This window comes from Hordeum vulgare, chromosome 5H (assembly GCF_904849725.1).
Source record: "Hordeum vulgare subsp. vulgare chromosome 5H, MorexV3_pseudomolecules_assembly, whole genome shotgun sequence".
In the NCBI taxonomy this organism is placed as follows: Eukaryota; Viridiplantae; Streptophyta; class Magnoliopsida; order Poales; family Poaceae; genus Hordeum; species Hordeum vulgare.
Genome location: NC_058522.1, coordinates 533,174,484 through 533,181,985, shown reverse-complemented (window position 1 = coordinate 533,181,985; position 7,502 = coordinate 533,174,484).

Sequence of the window (7,502 nt, the reverse complement as noted above, 5' to 3'; positions counted from 1 at the left end):
GGTTCTCAAACTGAGGGAAATACTTACTGCTCCTGTGCTGCATCACCCTTTCCTCTTCAAGGGAAAAACCAACGCAAGCAAGTCTCCGTCAACGTGTCAAATTCTGGCGTTGTTGTTTGAGAAGTAGCACAAGGATTTCCGGCGCCGTTGCCGGGGAGGATCAAGTCAAGAACTCATCCAAGTAAGTGTCGCAAACTCATCTCTTGCATTTACTTTGTTTGCCAGTTGCCCCTCGTTTTACTCTCCCCCACTTCACCAATTTGCCTTTTTCGTTTGCCTTTTCGTTCGCCCTTTTTATTGCTTGCTCTTTGTTTGCTTGTGTGCTTGCTTGCTTGCCGAAGTCACCATGACTGAAAACACCAAACTTTGTGACTTCTCGAATACTAATAATAATGATTTTATTAGTACTTCGATTGCTCCCGCCACTAGTGCGGAGTCATACGAAATCAATGCCGCTTTGCTGAATCTTGTTATGAAAGAATAAATTTTTCGGCCTTCCTAGTGAAGATGACGCATCCCATATTAATACCTTCATAGAGCTTCGCGATATGCAAAAGAAGAAAGATGTGGATAATGATGTGATTAAATTGAAGCTTTTTCCTTTCTCGTTGCGAGATCGAGCAAAAACTTGGTTTTCGTCTTTGCCCAAAAATAGTATCGATTCTTGGGATAAGTGCAAAGATGCTTATATATCCAAGTATTTTCCGCTGGCTAAGATTATCTCTCTCCGTAATGATATCATGAATTTTAAGCAACTTGATCATGAACACGTTGCACAATCTTGGGAGAGAATGAAATTGATGATTAGAAATTGTCCGGACATGGCTTGAGTCTTTGGATGATTATACAAATCTTCTACGCTGGCTTGAATTTCGCTTCTAGAAATATCTCGGACTCCGCCTCAGGTGGAATGTTCATGGAAATCACGTTAGGAGAAGCCACGAAACTCCTAGAAAATATCATGACGAACTACTCTAAGTGGCACACTAAAAGGTCACCTACTAGTAAGAAAGTACACGCTATAGAAGAAATTAACTCGTTGAGTGCTAAGATGGATGAGTTAATGAATTTGGTTGCTAGTAGAAGTGCTCCTTTAGATCCTAATGATATGCCCTTGTCTTCTTTGATTGAGAGTAGCAACGCTAGCTTGGACGTTAATTTTGTTGGTAGGAATAATTTTGGCAACAACAATGCTTTTAGAGGAAACTATGTTCCTAGGCCTTTTCCTAGTAACTCCTCTAATAACTTTGGCAACTCCTACAACAATACTCATGGAAATTACAATAGATTACCCTCTCATCTAGAGAGTAATATCAAAGAGTTTATCAACTCGCAAAAAAAAATTCAATGCGTCCATGGAGGAAAAACTACTCAAAATTGACGATTTGGCTAAGAGCGTTGATAGAATGTCTAGTGATATTGGTTCTTTGAAAGTTAGATGTTCTCCTCCCAAGATCAATATGGATGAAACTTTGAAAGCTATGCGTGTTTCCATGATTGACAGCAAAGAAAGAACCGCCCAAATTCGTGCTAGACATGAATGGCTTAAAAAGGTGTGTTCTCGTGATAAGAATCACGAAGATCTTAAAGTGCTTGGTGTGACTCCCATTAAATCCTTGTTATCTTGTGTCAAACCCAATGATGATGGGGCTGGATTTGAATCCACTTTGGTTGAAAAACTCCCCAATGATTCGGAGTCCATCTATCTTGATGCTAAAAGCATTGAAAGTGGAGTAGAAGACATTAAAACTTTGAGTAGTAATGAAATTACTACTTTGGATTTCAAGGAATCCAATTATGATAGTTGCTCCTTGATTGAATGCATTTCCTTGATGCAATCCATGCTAAACTCTCCACATGCTTATAGCCAAAACAAGGCCTTTACCGATCATATCGTCGAAGCCATGATAAAATCTCTTCAAGAGAAACTTGAACTGGAAGTCTCTATCCCTATAAAGCTTCATGATGAGTGGGAACCTACTATCAAAATCAAAATCAAAAACTATGAATGCAATGCTTTGTGTGATTTGGGTGCTAGTGTTTCCGCGATTCCAAAGTCTTTATGTGATGTTCTGGGTTTTAATGAGATTGAAGAGTGTTCTCTTAACTTGCATCTTGCGGATTCTACTGTCAAGAAACCCATGGGAAAGATCAATGATGTTCTTATTATTGCAAATAGGAACTATGTACCCGTGGATTTCATTGCGCTTGACATTGATTGCAATCCTACATGCCCTATTATTCCTGGTAGACCTTTCCTAAGGACTATCGGTGCCATCATCGATATGAAGGAAGGGAATATTAGATTTCAATTTCCTTTAAAGAAGGGCATGGAGCACTTTCCTAGAAAGAAAATAAGATTGCCTTATGAATCCATGATGAGGGCCACTTATGGTTTGAGCACCAAAGACGACGATACGTGATTCTATCGCCTTATGCCTAGCTAAGGGCGTTAAGCAATAGCGCTTGTTGGGAGGTAACCTAATGAATTTATTTCTTTTTATTTATGTTTTGTTGCTTCCACACTATCATAATTCTGTTATGATTGTGTTTTTTGTGTTTCTTTTTGTGTTTGAGCCAAGCAAAACCTTTATGACTAGTCTTGGTAATGGTTGTTTGATCCCGCTGGAAAAGACAGAAACTTTTCGCTCACGAGATGATTTTTAATTTTTATTCAGAAAGATCTTTTGAGTTTATTCATTTTTCTGTTGGCTTATATGCCTTTTTCCCAGGCATTCGTAAGTTTTCAGAATTTTTGAGGTGCCAGAAGTATACGAAGTATACAGATTGCTACAGACTAGTCTATTTTTGACAGATTCTGTTTTTGTTGAGTTGGTTGCTTGTTTTGATGAAACTATGGTTAGTATAGGGGGGGTACTAGCCATGGAAAAGTGAGAATACAGTATCCTAACACCAATATAAATAGAAATCAAGATTTCTATAGTACCTGAAGTGGTGGTAGTTTGTTTTCTTGTGCTAATGTTATCACGAGTTTCTGTTTAAGGTTTGTGTTGTGAAGTTTTCAAGTTTTGGGTGATGTTCTCATGGACAAAGAGATAAGGAGTGGAAATAGCTCAAGCTTGGGGATGCCCAAGGCATACCAAGCCAAATTCAAGGACACCAAAAAGCCTAAGCTTGGGGATGCCCCGGGAAGGCATCCCCTCTTTCGTCTTCAATCCATCGGTAATGGTACTTGCAGCTATATTTTTATTCACCACATGATATGTGTTTTTCTTGGAGCGTCTTATATGTTAGGAGTCTTTTATTTTTGTTGTGTCACAATATTCCTTTTTGCACACCTTTAGAGAGAGACATGCACTCATCGTGATTTTGCTAGAATGCTCATCGTGCTTCACTTATATCTTTTGAGCTAGATAATTTTGCTCTATGTGCTTCACTTAGATCTTTTAGAGCACGGCGGTGCGTGACTTGGTAGTTGTATTATGCTATGAAAGTAGTCCCAAAGGTGATAGGTATCCAAAGAGGATACAAAAACCTCCATCTTCATATGCATTAAGTAGAAAGAGAAGTCTTGATTCCTCTCAATTAGTTTTGAGACGTGGATTTGCTAATACTAATAGTTATGTTAGTAGGGTCTTGTGAATGTAGAAATACTTGTGTTGAAGTTAGTGATTCCCGTAGTATGCACGTATGGTGAACCACTATGTTAGGAAGTCGGATCATAATTGATCTATTGATTGTCATCCTTTGTGTTGAGGTCGGGATCGCGCGATGGTTAACACCTACCAACCCTTCCCGTAGGAGTATGCGTTTAGCACTTTGTTTCGATTACTAATAAAAAATTTCGCAACAAGTATGTGAGTTCTTCATGAATAATATGAGTCCATGGTATAGATGCACTTTAACCTTTCACCATTGCTAGCCTCTCTAGTGCCGTGCAACTTTCGTCGGTACACAAACCCACCATATGCCTTCCTCAAAACAGCCACCATACCTACCTACTATGGCATCTTCATAGCCATTCCAAGATATATTGACATGCAACTCCCACCGTTCCATCTCATGACTTGTGCCGTCACTCTCATATTTCCATTGCATGATCGTAAGATATCTAGCGAGATGTTTCAATGTCATACGCCAAGCTAGATCGTTGCTCATCCCGGTACACTGTCGGAGGCATTTCCTATAGAGTCATTTCTAAGCTTTGAGCTGTGAGTAACTAAAAGTGTGATGATCATAACTATTAGAGCATTGTACCATGTTAGGAAATAAAAAAGAGTCCAAAGAGCCCAAATAAAAAGGAAAAAAAGATAGGCCTAAGAGCCCAAATAAAAAAAGAGAAAAAGAGAGAAGGGACAATGCTACTATCTTTTTACACACTTGTGCTTCATAATAGCACCATGTTCTTCATGTTTGAGAGCCTCTCATTTCGTCACTACCATATGCTAGTGGGAATATTCATTATATAACTTTGCTTGTATATTCCAATGATGGGCTTCCTCAAAATTTCCCTAGGTCTTCGTGAGCAAGCAAGTTGGATGCACACCCACTAGTTCTCTTTTTGAGCTTTCACATACTTATAGCTCTAGTGCATCCTTTGTATGGCAATCTCTACTCATTCACATTGATATCTATTAATGGGCATATCCATAGCCTTTTGATATGCCGAGTCAATGTGACCATCTCCTCCTTTTTTGTCTCACAACCACCACCACACTCTATTCCACCTATAGTGCTATATCCATGGCTCACACTCATGTATTGCGTGATAGTTATAAAAAGTTTGAGAAACTAAGAGTGTGAAAACAATTACTTGGCCAATACCGGGGTTGTGCATGATTTACATTAGTTGTGTGAGGATGATGGAGCATAGCCAAACTATATGATTTTGTAGGGATAACTTTCTTTCGCCTTGTTATTTTGAAAGTTCATGATTACCTTGCTAGTTTGCTTGAAGTATTATTGTTTTCATGTCAATAGCAAACTATTGTTTTGAATCTTACGGATCTGAACATTCATGTCACACGAAAGAAGTTGCAAAGGACAACTATGCCAGGTAGCATTCCACATCAAAAATTCATTCTTTATCACTTCCCTACTCGAGGATGAGCAGGAGTTAAGCTTGGGGATGCTTGATACGTCTCCAATGTATCTATAATTTTTGATGGTTTCATGCTATTATCTTGTCAAACTTTGGATGTTTTGTATGCCTTTTATATATTTTTTGGGACTAACTTATTAACTCAGTGCCAAGTGTCAGTTCCTGTTTTTTTCATGTTTTTGACCCCTTTCAGGGGAGGATTTTAAACGGAGTCCAAGCGGAACGAAACTGCCAAAAAGATTTTTTCTGAAACAGAAGAAGATCGGGAAGCCTGAGAATCAGGTAAGGGGGTCACCAGGGACCCCATAAGCCCCCTAGCCGCGGCCACGGGGGGCCGCACCTCCCAGGCTTGTGGGATCCCTGGGCCTCCTCTACCCTAGGTCTTTCGCCTATAAATTCCCTAAAATCCCAGAAAAAATCAGGAGATCATCGAAAGTACTTTTCCGCCGCCGCAAGCTTCTGTCTCCGCAAGATCCCATCTCGGGCACGTTCTGGTGCCCTGTCGGAGGGGAGATTCGGATACGGAGGGCTTCTTCATCAACACCATGACCTCTCCGATGATGCGTGAGTAGTTCACCATAGACCTACGGGTCCATAGCTAGTAGCTAGATGGCTTCTTCTCTCTCTTGGATCTTCAATACAAAGTTCTCCATGATCTTCATGGAGATCTATCCGATGTAATCTTCTTTTGCGGTGTGTTTCTCGAGATCCGATGAATTGTGGATTTATGATCAGATTATCTATGAATCTTATTTGAGTTTCTTCTGATCTCTCTTATGCATGATTTCATATCCTTGTAATTCTCTTCGAGTTGTGGGTTTTGTTTGGCCAACTAGATCTATGATTCTTGCAATGGGAGAAGTGCTTGGTTTTGCGTTCATACCGTGCGGTGACCTCACCCGGTGACAGAAGGGGTAGCGAGGCATGCATCGTGTTGTTGCCATCAAGGATAAAAAGATGGGGGTTTCATCATTGGTTTGAGATTATCCCTCTACATCATGTCATCTTGCTTAAGGCGTTACTCTGTTTGTCATAAACTCAATACACTAGATGCATGTTGGATAGCGGTCGATGTGTGGAGTAATAGTAGTAGATGCAGAAAGTATCGGTCTACTTGTCTCGGACGTGATGCCTATATGTATGATCATTGCCTTAGATATCGTCATGACTTTGCGCGGTTCTATCAATTGCTCGACGGTAATTTGTTCACCCACCATGATATTTGCTATTTTGAGAGAAGCCTCTAGTGAACACTATGGCCCCGGGGTCTACTCCACACCATATTTTCAGCCTTACTCTTTTACTTCGTTCACTTTCCGCCTTCAGATCTCACTTTGCAATCAATCTTGAAGGGATTGACAACCCCTTTATAGCGTTGGATGCAAGCTCTTTGTGTTTGTGCAGGTACTCTGGACTTGACGAGATTCTCCTACTGGATTGATACCTTGGTTCTCAAACTGAGGGAAATACTTACTGCTCCTGTGCTGCAACACCCTTTCCTCTTCAAGGGAAAAACCAACGCAAGCAAGTCTCCGTCAACATGTCAAATTCTGGCGCTGTTGTTTGAGAAGTAGCATGCCCCCCCCCTTTACGCATTTTTTATATAGTTTTTAGTTGTAGTAATCTAATGACTATGTTCTGTGAACTTGAGATGATCTTTTGGCTGATGTTTGATGTCCGTTTGAAGCCGATCTTGTGTTTGTGTACTTTCGATTTTGTTGTCCGATGTTTGATCACGTAGAGTAGATCAACGTTGCGTGGGTAGCACTTGTATAGGATGTCGGATATGAGGTGCGCGGATGTGAAAATAGAAATGAGAAGCGTGTCCAGCCAGTGCCCGCGAACGCGTCCGCAAACGTTTGAGTGGCCGGATTTGAAAGTTACGGTTATAGATGCTCTTACCCGCAAAAATAAACAAATCAAACTCACATTGTTTGTGGCGTGACCAAGAGAGCCGTGGTGACTCACACACCAACCAAAGAGACCCTTAAGCACCTACCAACATAGCACACTAAAAACTGATGAAAACGATAAGACAGTGCACTCAATCAAAACTTAAACCGTAGTTTTTTAAACATGGTACAAACGTAAGCGCTCATACACATGTATATACACTTATCATTATGAAGGCATACACGCATGCCCTACTTTTATGAGCACATTCAAAAGACTGAGTCTCCGTATCATCTTAAGATTTTACAAAGTCATCGTAGACGTCTTCTTTCACTGAACGCGCATCACCGAAATCCTGAAATAAATCTAGAAATAAAAGCGAGCAACAAGACTAGAATTCTGGTGGGATGTGAATATCATTGTCCATATCCAACAAGTTGATTCGCAAACTTGAACCAGACTCACAACCACAATATTCACCCCGTATTATTATTAACAGCAAGGACGAGAAAAACACACATGAATCCTCGGTTTGTCACATGCAAGT